General features: G+C 39.9%; 5 non-coding genes across 5 annotated transcripts; 3 read left to right on the top strand and 2 right to left on the bottom strand.

Annotated features, from left to right (window-relative positions):
- TRNAL-CAA lies at positions 1,904 to 2,011 on the bottom strand. The gene is made up of 2 exons: positions 1,974 to 2,011; positions 1,904 to 1,949 (listed from the first exon to the last, which is right to left on the bottom strand). It is a non-coding gene; the product is annotated as a tRNA-Leu (tRNA).
- Positions 5,103 to 5,174, top strand: TRNAM-CAU. The gene has a single exon. It is a non-coding gene; the product is annotated as a tRNA-Met (tRNA).
- Positions 6,994 to 7,066, top strand: TRNAK-UUU. Its single transcript has one exon. It is a non-coding gene; the product is annotated as a tRNA-Lys (tRNA).
- Positions 8,550 to 8,621, top strand: TRNAD-GUC. Its single transcript has one exon. It is a non-coding gene; the product is annotated as a tRNA-Asp (tRNA).
- Positions 9,687 to 9,759, bottom strand: TRNAK-UUU. Its single transcript has one exon. It is a non-coding gene; the product is annotated as a tRNA-Lys (tRNA).

Below are 12,853 nucleotides of genomic sequence, written 5' to 3'. Positions count from 1 at the left end.
TTTTTATTAAGGTAAAAAAATGCCTTCTGTGAAGAGCTATATAAGCTAGGTAAGATATTGGTCTTAAAATTAAGACTTTTAACTTTAGCAGCTTTGACATTAAGTGAGTTTTTCTTCCTGTATAGCTTTTAAATCATTGCACAGCAATCTTCCTCCTAGGAATGTACCTCAGTGAAATTCCAGCTCAACTCCATGGTTGCCCTTGTCTAAGTGTAGGATTTTGCAGTACCAGATTATTACAGGCAAGCTAGATATCCACCAGGTATACTTCAGTGGCCACCCATGAATTTCATACTATGTGGCAGCTGCACATAGGAGCAGATGCGACTGTAGCAAGACAATAGATTTTTCAAACTGTGTTGAGTAAAATAAAAACATATAAGGATTAACAGTGCCAATAAAAATCACACAAGTCAACAGCACTCTTTTTGAGGGTAGTTTCTTTCCTAAAGAATATTAAATACTTCAAAGAGGATCTATATGTTTTGGGGAGAAGAAAGAGATGGTTACAGGTTGTGACAAGGAAAAAGGTGTTTCTGAAACAAAGTATGCATGGACCAATAACCAAATGAGCCCTGAACTACCAAGTGTGATTAATTATCCTTTTGAATCCAAAGTCACTTTCCCTTCCATCATCAAATTCCACTTTTTTCACTCTCACCTCTGCAGATTCCTAAACATCCACCACTCTTTCCTGTCCTGCATTTCCCCTGAAATCATGAAATTCCAAATTATTTTTCTTCATTCTCCATTTTCATCTTCTTCCAACCATTGTTTCAGATTGAGACTGTTTGTTTTCCTGTAACTGGTTTTATTTTCTGTTCCAAAGCATTCCTAGTATATTTTGAGATAAATGGGGAAATCTAAAAAGTAAAATAAAATAGAAATCATTTTAAAATGTTTTCTTCTCTTTATAAAGTATCCAACACCTGGGCTGGATGCTGAGTACTAAGCTCTGAGGATCCTTCTTCTAGCCAGTAAAGTGTTACAGAGCTTGATTTTTAAAAACTTAGGAAATGATGGTCTGAGTGCTTGCCCCATTCCCCAATGTGTCATTTCTTACTTAACCTGGGAGACAGTACCATAGGTACTGTGATGCTGTCTTTAAATCTAAAGGCAAAACCAGAAACTGTGTACTTACTCTTTTGGATATCTTTCTCACTAATACAAAAATACAAAAGCTACAAATTGATTCCAGTGGGGTTTATTATTATTATTATTGCTTCCATTTTGTTCCTTTCAGTTCCTCCATGTGGGGAAAAGCAGTGAATATTCCAGTAACTTTCCCACTGGAAAAAGCTAGGACTGTGGGAGCTTCTGAAGGCTGAGCTACCACTAAGAAAGTCTGGGTCCTTTTCATTGGTGTGGTCATGCAGGAGAACATTGTTTGATTTGCCAGTGGTGAGGCCATATTCCTCCAGCGCATAATAGTCTGGCTTGAGGTCTCTCTAGGAAAGGGAGAGCTTTCTAGTTACTTTGTATTTTTGTTATTAAGTCAAGTTCCTGGGTTTCATTAAGATAAACAGGCTGACAGAGTAAGGGACAATCTTTGAATGGAAATCCACTGCCTCTTTCTCTCTGGGAAGAGGGAGTCATCGGTAGCAAAGATTTTTTTTTAATGTGCCCAGTTGTATGTGGGAATACTCCAGGTTCTCTGATTGGGAATGTCCATTTGTCAAATGCTTGGCTGGTGGTTGTAGAGACGACTTGTTAGTGACTCTTCCAGGGATACCAGGACCTTCCTGAGTATAGGCCTGGGTGGAGCTGCTGGTGGGGACTGTCTTTAGAGGTAGAAAGAACCCAACTACAGAATAAGGGAGGATACTCAAGAGTCAGGAGAATGAAGGTGGAAAGGCAAGAGTGAGATGAAAGACGCATGTGTGCCAAGAACAAAACTGAGTCTTGTCAGAAGTGGGATTCGAACCCACGCCTCCATTCGGAGACCAGAAGCCCCAAGAGAGGGAAGATAGGATCTTGAGTCTGGCGCCTTAGACCACTCGGCCATCCTGACATAACACTGACAGGATCTCACCAGTAACAACTCTGTCAATGACTGAAGCCTATTCTATCCGAGAGGAAGAGGAACAAGTTATTTCTAGAAATTACAGGAGTAAACCAAGAATTATCTGCAAAGCCAAAAGACAGGAAAGGAGTAATTTTATGGTGAAGAGGTGCACTGGGAGACAGAGTTGATGCTGCTTTGAAAACTGGGGAGCCCACCTCATGTACCTTGAGTCTTTTTCTCCCACTCCATCCCTGCTAACCATGAGTTACACATTACATGACCAGCCTTAAGAATCAGAGGATTTAGGATACAGATTTTCTCAGCACGTGTTGCAGGTATTGTCTTTCAGGAGTTTTCCCCAGTGCTCACAGTATCTCACAGTATTTTATCTTAACACAGCATTTTATCAATGGGGACTGGGTCTGTGTGTGGAACTTCAAGTCCCTATACAATAATATTTTCAGCATCTTCACAGTTTCTGCAAGGTCCACTGCTTTCTCCCCTCTCCTCTCTTCCCTTTCCTTCCATTGCCATTTTTCTCTTGCTCTAACTTATCTTCCCCTTTACATTCTTTCAGTCTGTGCTCAAAGAAGGGATATGAAGTGAAGAAGCAGGATGTGGTTTATTATAAGACACATAAGAAGAGAAACATAGAGCATGGAGGACTAGAATAAGGTCTTGGTCTTGGTTTAACATCTTTACTGAGTTTTTAAAAATGTTGTTGCTGTTGTGGTTAAAAATCCCTCCTGCTTTGGTTAAGGTGAGAGGTATTCATCCAGTGTTTTTTTTTCTATTCTGTCTGATAACAGTTTTTAGTTAGTCTCCCAAATTAACAGGCTTCAGAAATTTTTCATTGCCTGCAGAAGACAACTCAAACACACGTGCATGAATGGGCAAACAGCTATTTAAAGATCCATTTTGGGTGCACATCAATCAGAAGTGAGTTGTTTCTTTTGCTCTGTTTTTGGTCTTCATGTAGAGAATCTGAAATACTTTTTTAAAGGCAATGCAGGTTAGGAAAAAACATGAGAATCTTGAATCAGGTGCTTATATTTGAATTCAAGCTTCATCATTTACAAAAGTGTGATGTGTTGATATTTTACATTATTTTGACCATCTGTGAACATTTCTTTCATCTGTAAATTTAGAGGGCAAGCCCTACGTCAAGATTGTTGAGGGTTTTAAAAAATTTATGTAGGTGCTTTCCCTAGCAAACCATGTGACAAGTAGTAGTCACTCAAAAGACCTCCATGTTTCATTCACCTTCATGTTTCTATTGGTAACCTCTGGCATTTAGACGGTTTTGCAACAAACCAAATTCCAAACACATCAAATTTGCCTTTTCTGAACTATGGTGTCCCAATTTCCAAACACTTAGAAAATATGCTGAATCCTCCTTTTCTGCCAATTAACGATCTTTCAAACTTAACAGCTTCCCCTTCCTCTTAGTCAAATCCTGTCATTTAGCTCTTGACATCCTAGTCATGACTTCTTTCTCCCTCTTTTAAACTCTCGAAACATATTGCTGTTAGTAATCACATGAAAAGCTGAAAGCTCAACTTTAAACAAATACAAGATAAACATAGTCCCATTCCTTGAATGTGGAATTATGTGTGATATTTTTAATGAAAAGGTCTTGATTTTAATATAGTCACAGTTGTCAATCTTTGTCTTTATAGTTGGACTTTTCTGTTTTATTTCAAAGTTCTTTTCTACCTTTGATTCCTAAATATATTCTTTATTGGTATCCTTTAAATGTTTATATTTTGTCTCCTCCCTGGAATAAAATTCACTTCAAGGTCAATTCAGTACAATTCAGTTCAGATGACTAAAAAAAAGTCTGCATTGAGCTTCTGAAGAGTTTTATAGAAGGCCACTAACACCACCAAGGCCTGGACCCCAATAGTACCTCATCGAATTTACACACCTTTCTTCTAAGGTCTTCCTGGGAGAACATTCAGGACTAAAAGCTTTTGGCTTATAAGACCGTGGACCAATGATTCTTTTTGAAGGTGGTAGTTTTATTCTGTTAATGTAGTTGGGGAGGTTACTGGGAATGAAAATATCAGAGGAAGTGATGATTTCATGGTTTCTGTCTTTAAAAAGAGGTTAAGACAAAGTTTGCAGCTTCTGTAGCAGATTAAAAAAAAAAAAAAAAAAGGTAAAATCAGAGCCCTGCAGAATTCAGAGGGGATATGAGAAGGAAAGAACAGCTCAGAATAGGATCGATCAATCATCTGAGGTAGACTTATTCAGCAAAAATCACACTTCCTGATTTTGAATGTTGGTGGCTAGGTTCATCTCAAGCAACTCGAGTTCTCTCTGCCCTTGGAAAATGATGATTTCTGGTTCCTAAGGTGTTTTGGAGCATTATAATCTATTTGCATAAAAATCCACTTAAATGTTTCATCTCTCTAGTAAATAGCACTTTAAAAAAAAAAAAGAGAGAGGGAGAGCAGTACAAAAGATACAAAAGAATGTGGCATATAACCATGAAAATGAAAGGAGAGAAATCTGATTTTGAATAAACAGGTAACAGGTGTTGTCCGCCGAAGTGTGAACAAAGAATCCAGCTATGGTAGATTACCTTGGGCTTCATATCTCCCTTAACTCTTCAAGTTACAATTCTCAAAAGTATTTGCTTTTCCTTCTCTTCGCCCAAGTCTTCAGTTTTTCCAGGCGGCGAGACCATGCAGGGCCCCTGGCCTTGCCGCTGACGTGGAGGAGCCAAGGAGTTCCAACTTCAGAGTCCGGGAGTGAGCAGTGGGAGGCTCGGGAAGGCTGGTGCGGGAGGGGAGAAGGAGTCTGAGTTCTAAATTCATCCCTAGAAATCGGTATAGGAGAAGCTAAGGGTTGGAATACCAAGTTCCTGAGGAAGGATTTCAGAGCTTCGGTTTCCTTATTGCAAAAGTGCAGGCGCCTTAGAGATTGCGTGCAGGCGGCAATTTTGAGAAGGCGATGAGGGGCCGACTCAGAATGAAAGACATAACTTAGAGGAAGTGAGTGGGAAAAGGGGAGCAAGAGGAATTGATAGACACGGGTGGCTACCAATCTTTATACAAATTAATGAGATGCAAGAAAACACCAGGACGTGAAAAGCAGAGTGGCGCAGCGGAAGCGTGCTGGGCCCATAACCCAGAGGTCGATGGATCGAAACCATCCTCTGCTAATGTATTTTTTCCTTCCACAAGCACTAGACCAACACTCGTTATTCTTTTCCTCAAATTCCAAGATTTCCACAAGAACACTATGCAGAGGCTACTACTACTACTACTACTAAGTCGCTTCAGCGGTGTCCGACTCTGTGCGACCCCCTAGACAGCAGCTCACCAGGCTCCCCCGTCCCTGGGATTCTCCAGGCAAGAACACTGGAGTGGATTGCCATTTCCTTCTCCAATGCAGGAAAGTGAAAGTGAAGTCGCTCAGTCGTGTTCGACTCTTAGCGACCCCATGGACTGCAGCCTACCAGGCTCTTCCACCCATGGGATTTTCCAGGCAAGAGCACTGGAGTGGGATGCCATTGCCTTCTCTGGCAGAGGCAACTAAATTAAAATATTCATGACTGTGACACAATTGGTTTGCCTTTCTTATTTTCTTTGATCTTGATGAAAATTGGCCTCAATCAAATACGTCATTTTAAAGCTCACAGTATATTGGGAAACAATGCACATCTTAATTATCGTCTATATGCAGTGACTCTACCACTACTTTTTTGCTTATACAGACATGCTTACCAGTCTTGAAACAGAGCAGGACACTATGGTCCTTCCCCATCTTTCCCGCTTGTGTTTTGTCTGTAGAGAAACTATAGCCAAACAATAAATTTAATCGAGAGAAGTGAGAAAATGCAGAAGCAAAGGAAAGCAATCAAACAGGACAAAATAATAATAATTTAGCAATTAAGCAAAGTGAAGAACGTGAGTCATATCCTTTGAGCTGTCTTGTAGGTACTGAAACCCCCACCAGGTAGAAGTTAACTGCATGTTGACCAGACTGTACCAATGACAGAAGCTGCCACAATTCTGAGAACTGGCCTCAAAGAAATGGGAACAAATTGACCTTGGCAGCAAAGATCGGCTGTACTCAAAACAATCAAGATGATGCTGATCAGATCACTGAATGGCCGAGTTCAAGATGACTGTCAGAGCTGACAGTGCTGTTTCTGCATATAGCCCCCTCCCGCCACCTATCCATCCCTGAAATGCCGCTTTAAAAACTCTTGCCCACTGATTGTCAGTGGGGGAAGTTGGTCTTTGGACACAAGTCCGCCCTGGGTTGTCGGCCTACAGAATAAAGCAAGCTTTCCTTTCCACCAACTTTACCTATAGAGTATTGGTTTTAGAGCTGCAAGCAGCTGAATCCCACTTTCCTAATAGTCTCATGAACAAGTGAAGACCTGCTCTCACAGAGGCAGGGGATACAGTTTCAACTGCCTGATCCTTCCTGTCTTTAGAATGGAACTCAAGATAAAATGGAGAGTTGAAAAGTAGAATAGGAGAGGACAAATGTGGACTTTCCAAATTGGCAAATGGGAGGTTGGAAAGATGCAGGGAAGGAGGGAAAGGAGACTGGGGAGAGTGAAGAAAAAGCGTGTGAAGGAAAGATGAGGAAAGGTGCATGTGCTGAAAGTAAGATGTATGAATATTTTGAATAAGTGAGTTTTCTGGGAGTTCCTTTCCTGGATGGAACCACCACTTCAAAGTGGGCGTCAAGTTTGTTTCTTGCTCTGGCATGAAAATTCCAGGAAACCCCAACTCTGAAAGAAAACACGGGAGGAAACAATGGGGAATGACCCTCCTCCTTGTATCACAATCTTCATTCCTTACCCAATCTTTGATTTTCCTGAAGTTCTTCCCACTTACTGAAGTCATTGGTGAAACAGAATCAAAGCCCTCTGGAAGACCCAAATAATTTCAAAAACTATGACTATTACTAGAAGCCCTCTGGCGTTCTTATTTTACATAATGAGTTAGACAGTCTCTTAGAGGGCCTGGATAGCTCAGTCGGTAGAGCATCAGACTTTTAATCTGAGGGTCCAGGGTTCAAGTCCCTGTTCAGGCGCTAAGGCCTTATTTTGTTTTCACTATTTACTTAAAAACTATTTAGATAACAGCCCATTTAAGAATGCCTTTGAAAGTGAGGAAGCCTTAACAGCCAAATCAAGCAAAGTCACTGCCCTAAAATAGTTTACTGTTTAGTTTTTCATTAATTTTCCTTTTCTAATATTAACAAAAGCACTTCCCCAAGTTTCTAAGAAGAATCAAAAAAGGGCATCATTTAAAAGTAATAAACTAGAGACAGATTTAGAAGTAAGCCATTTAAAAGTTCCCTTAAAATGATTCATTAATCTGGGAGTGGAAGAGAACAATTTGGGTGGACTCGATGTGATGGTATTAGGAGGTGGGACCTTTGAGAACTGATTGGGTTATGAGTTAATTTCTCATAATAGAAATAGTGCCCTTTCAAAGGAGTCCCCAGGGAATTCTCTGTTGCTTCTGCCATGTGAAACAACAGTGAGAAGACAACAATCTATAAACCAGGAAACTCTCACCCAACAAAGAACCTGAACCATGAATATTGCCTTTGAGGTGTTTGATGCCTGTCTTTGTCTACAGATTCTCTTGTTTCTTTAGACTGAACACCAAAAACCTCCATTCCGTCTCATCCATAAGCAATTTTAATCAGTACTTTTACACCTTTTAATGTATACTTTGATGCAGTTAACTATATTTCTGTACATAACACCTCATCTTTCATCCTGAAGTTTAGTGGGTTAAATATTGTAGGCAGGAATTTGTGTCTACCTAGAACTTCTGAATGTGATCTTGCTTGGAAACAGGTTTTTGCAGATGTAGTTACATTAAGATGAAGTCATTCATACTGGATTAGGGTGGAGCCTAAACCCTACCACTGGTTTACCCTATCCTTGCAAGAAAGAACACTAGGAGGCAGACAGTAAGAAGAAAGTCATAGGTAGACAGAGGCAAAGACTGGACTCATACAACCACAGCCAAAAAATATAAAGGATTTTGGGGATCCACCAGAAGCTAGGAAGAAGCAAGGAAGGAATCCTTCAGCAAGCCTTCAGAGAGAGAATGGCCCTGCCAATATCTTAATTCCGATGTCCTAGTCTTCAGAACACAGAGACAGTAATACACTAACATGAGAGAAAGTTCCAGGGGAAAGTGACTCCTTGGGGTGAATCTAAAACAATGAATAAACTTGAAGAAAAGAAGTCGTTTTGAACAGAGGGAGGGTTTTGATTTGTTTGTTTGTTTAAGTTTAGTGTCTTCCTTGATATTAATGAACATTTCTTTGCTATTAGTGATAAAACTTTATAGCAAATGGTTGTGAGGCTGTCGTTTTTAGATTTAGATAACATGAGGAATCCCTTTTGATGGACTGTTAATGTAAAGATTCTTACTATATTCTTATCGTTAAAGATCCGTGAAATTCCCAGGAACTCACTGCCCAGAAAGAGTTCAGGGTACAACCTGTGAATGTCTGTTTAACTGAGATTCTTTTAAGACTCACCATCAGGTCTTCCTCGTTAGTATAGTGGTGAGTATCCCCGCCTGTCACGCGGGAGACCGGGGTTCGATTCCCCGACGGGGAGAGTAAGACGCTGCATTTTACGACACTACGTTTTTTCAGCTAAACCTGTAACAGAAAGGAAATCTTTCTGCTTTCTGGTTTTGTTCCTCTAAGTTGAATTCTCCCATGTTGACTTATTACTGTGTTCACCGAGCAAGCAACTGCCTTCTGATGGAAACCCACGGCTGCTTTCCGTCTGAGAGGTCAGATACAGCGCGGGGGGTTCAAAGTGTGCTCATTTGACTCGACATATTCCAAGATCTTGCAATATGAATTTTCATTTGTCAACTGAGGTGATGGAGATGTTGCTCGTACAGGAACCGCCCTTAGAAAAGTCTCAATGGTTCCCAAATTTTGGTGCACATTAGAATAACCTTGTTGTTCAGTCGCTAAGCCATGTGCGACTCTTCGCGACCTCACGGACTGCTGCACGCTAGGCATCCCAGTCCTTCACTATCTCTCAGCATTTGCAGTGGGGATAGTATAACTTCAATTCATGTAAAATTATGGACATTTGCACTGACACCTTCATAGCTCTAATTGGCCAAAGTACTTTAATTTTTATATGTAAAAAGGAAAACCTGTAACGTTGGTTAAAAAAAAAAAAAAAAAAGCCTGATGAAGTTATTAGATGCTAGCTAACATAAGTTCTACAGTACACCTAAATATGTATTGTACAGTGTGCTGGTTTTGTTTATACTTGGATGTTTTGAAATTCGGACATATACAGCTTACTAAAATATGTTTAAAATTTCAAAGTCTGGTGATTCTACATTTACTAATATACTTTTGAACTGTTTTATTTGGAAATAATTTCAAACATAAGAGAGGTTACAAAAATAAAAATTTTATAAGGAACACTCTATATCCAGATCCACCTTTCCTTAACATTTTACCCTATGTCTTTATTATTTTCTTCTATATCATGTTTTTCTGAGTCATATAAACATATTACATAAACCTCAACGTGTGTCTCCTTAATATTTTACCCTATGTCTTTATTTTTTTCTTCTATATCATGTTTTTCTGAGTCATATAAATATATTACATAAACCTCAATGTGTGTTGCCTTAAAAAGATAAGCTAGCGCCTGAACAGGGACTTGAACCCTGGACCCTCAGATTAAAAGTCTGATGCTCTACCGACTGAGCTATCCAGGCCCTGACCTTGGGAGTTGAATTGTCCTATAAATAACTAAATCTCATTAGCATTTTCGATCTCTAGGAAGAATTGGAGTAATCCATAACTTCAGAAACAACCCGGGTCTTTCAAAAGCATGGCTTGACCACTAAGTCATCTACTCACCAAACAGACCATTTAACCTCTGCACTGTACATTCTTTAAGTACATTTTTAATTGCTGGAAAAATGAAGATTATTCCTAGAGTCAATTACTGCCGAAGAGGATTCACCAATCTGGGTTGAAGGAGATCGTATTTACTTCTCAGATAAGTTTGAAGAGAAGATGCACAAGGCTCCCTCACCAACCTGTAAGGGAACCTGGAGGAGATTTTTTTTTTTTTTTTTTTTTTTTTTTAAGGAACAACTAAAGTAACTGAGGAGAATCTTCCAAAGAATGAAAAGATGGGCAAAGAAGATGAGGTTTCTAACCTTGACATACTGTAGGGGCATCAAATTTGGTTGTACCCTTTGGTGTTCCCCCCACCCCCCCAGTTTCAGAAATGAAATGTCTGGGAAGAAATCCAAGGCTTCCTCTAATTTTCTCCACATTTTATCTAGCGGCCCAACTCGTCCAAAGACAGGAATGGCTTGACAGTTAAGGAAATAGTGCTCCTGGTTCATTCAGTGTTTATTGGCTCATGAGACAGTTTTTGAGCACCTGTAGGAGAAGGCAATGGCACCCCACTCCAATACTCTTGCCTGGAAAATCCCATGGACGGAGGCCTGGTAGGCTGCAGTCCATGGGGTTGCTAAGAGTTTGACGCGACTGAGCGACTTCACTTTTACTTTTCACTTTCATGCATTGGAGAAGGAAATGGCAGCCCACTCCAGTGTTCTTGCCTGGAGAATCCCAAGAACGGGGGAGCCTGGTGGGTTGCCCATCTATGGAGTCGCACAGAGTCGGACACGACTGAAGCGACTTAGCAGCAGCAGCAGCAGCAGCAGCAGAGAGATCACAGGGGCAAAATCCCAAAGCATAGGTGCAGAAAACGAAGATAGAAAGCATTCTTAGTTCCATGAGGACTGCCAAATTCAGGACTATTAATTTTTGAGTCAATAATCCTTAAATTATTTAAGGTATTATTTACTGTTTTTTCTGTATGTGAAGCCAAGTGCAATCCTGACCAAACATGAGGAAAATACTGACTCATATATTACCCATAATACTAACCATTATGAAATCATGTGCAAATGCCATTTTATTATATAAGTTACACAGAGAACTTCAGAAGTTAAATATGTAACAGATATATACCTGAAGAAAATATTTAGATATTACTAAATGTGGATCAGAGATCATTTTGACTTGACCTAAAAAACAAACTATCCCTCCTGCAGAATTTTTTTTCCCCCTGATGACCAAGATATGTTTAAAATAAACATCCTTAAATATTATACAGGAAGACAACCAAAGAAACTTCCTACCCTCATACTATGTGAACAGAAAACCCACTTTCTATGGATATTTTTGTATGTGAAAAATTATATGGACTTTTATAAATATTGTTTCTAACACAATTCTATATTTGTAAATTAATTTATAATGTGAACTGGGACGATTTTTTTTTCCCCAAGAAAGCACACTGCATGCTGGAAATCACATAAAATAAACTTGAAGTGGGGTGAAAAAAAAAATAAATAAAATAAACATCCTTCTTCTATCTCTGAGCTTCACGAAATTTTAGGTACTTTTTCTATCTCTCAAGGTCACTGATAAGAGAAAAATCAGACGTGGAAAAAAAGATAGGATGAGAGTTTGGATGAGGCCTAGGGATGAAGGAATGGGTGGGAAGGGATGATAATTTTGATTTGAGAAAGGGTAGATACATGAGTTTGAATAAGCTCTGGGAGTTGGTGATGGACAGGGATGCCTGGCGTGCTGCAGCCCATGGGGTCACATAGTTGGACACGACTGAGCAACTGAACTGAACTGGAGACAGGCTAAGTAAGGAGATTATATGTTGCACAATTTCTCTGCCAGATTTATAGGTTTCTTTGCCTTTATTCAAAAACATCTGGCTTTATCCCATTTTGTCAACTTTGCCCTTACTATTCCTTCTGCCTGGAAATATCTACCCCAGATATTCACAGGACTCAATCCTTTATTCTTCCAGGTCTTTGTTCAAATGCCACCCAAATCTTCAATAATAACAGTATTTCAGTCAGTTCAGTCGCTCAGACTCTTTGCGACCCCAGGGACAGCGGTACGCTAGGCCTCTCCGTCCATCACTAACTCCTGGAGCTTACTCAAACTCATGTCCATTGAGTCTGTGATGCCATCCAACCATTTCATTCTCTGTTGTCCCCTTCTCCTCCATCTTCAATCTTTCTCAGCATCAGGGTCTTTTCAAATGAGTTAGTTATTAGCATCAGGTAGCAAAAGTATTGGAGTTTCAGCTTCAGCATCAGTCCTTCCAATGAATATTTAGAACTGATTTCCTTTAGGATGGACTGGTTGGATCTCCTTGCAGTCCAAGGGACTCTCAGTCTTCTCCAACACCACAGTTCAAAAGCGTCAATTCTTCGGTGCTCAGCTTTCTTTATAGTCCAACTCTCACATCCATACATGACTACTGGGAAAATCATAGTCTTGACTAGATGGAGCTTTGTTGGCAAAGTAATGTCTCTGCTTTTTAATGTCTCTGCTGTCTAGGTTGGTCATAATTTTCCTTCCAAGGAGTAAGTGTCTTTTAATTTCATGGCTGCAGTCACCATCTGCAGTGACTTTGAACCCCCCAAAATAAAGTCTGCACTGTTTCCACTGTTTCCCCATCTATACGCCATGAAGTGATGGGACCAGATGCCATGATCTTCGTTTTCTGAATGCTGAGTTTTAAGCCAACTTTTTCACTCTCCTCTTTCACTTTCATCAAGAAGCTCTTCAGTTCCTCTTCGCTTTCTGCCATAAGAGTAATGTCATTTGCATATCTGAGATTATTGATATTTCTTCCTGCAACCTTGATTCCAGTTTGTGCTTCATCCAGCCCAGTGTTTCTCGTGATGTACTCTGCATATAAGTTAAATAAGCAGGGTGACAACATACAGCCTTGACGTACTCCTTTCCAATTTGGAA

The sequence above is a fragment of the Capra hircus genome, chromosome 23, assembly GCF_001704415.2.
Source record: "Capra hircus breed San Clemente chromosome 23, ASM170441v1, whole genome shotgun sequence".
Taxonomy (NCBI): domain Eukaryota; kingdom Metazoa; phylum Chordata; class Mammalia; order Artiodactyla; family Bovidae; genus Capra; species Capra hircus.
The sequence above is the reverse complement of the archived record's forward strand: the minus strand, read 5'-3'. Positions and strand labels throughout refer to the sequence as shown.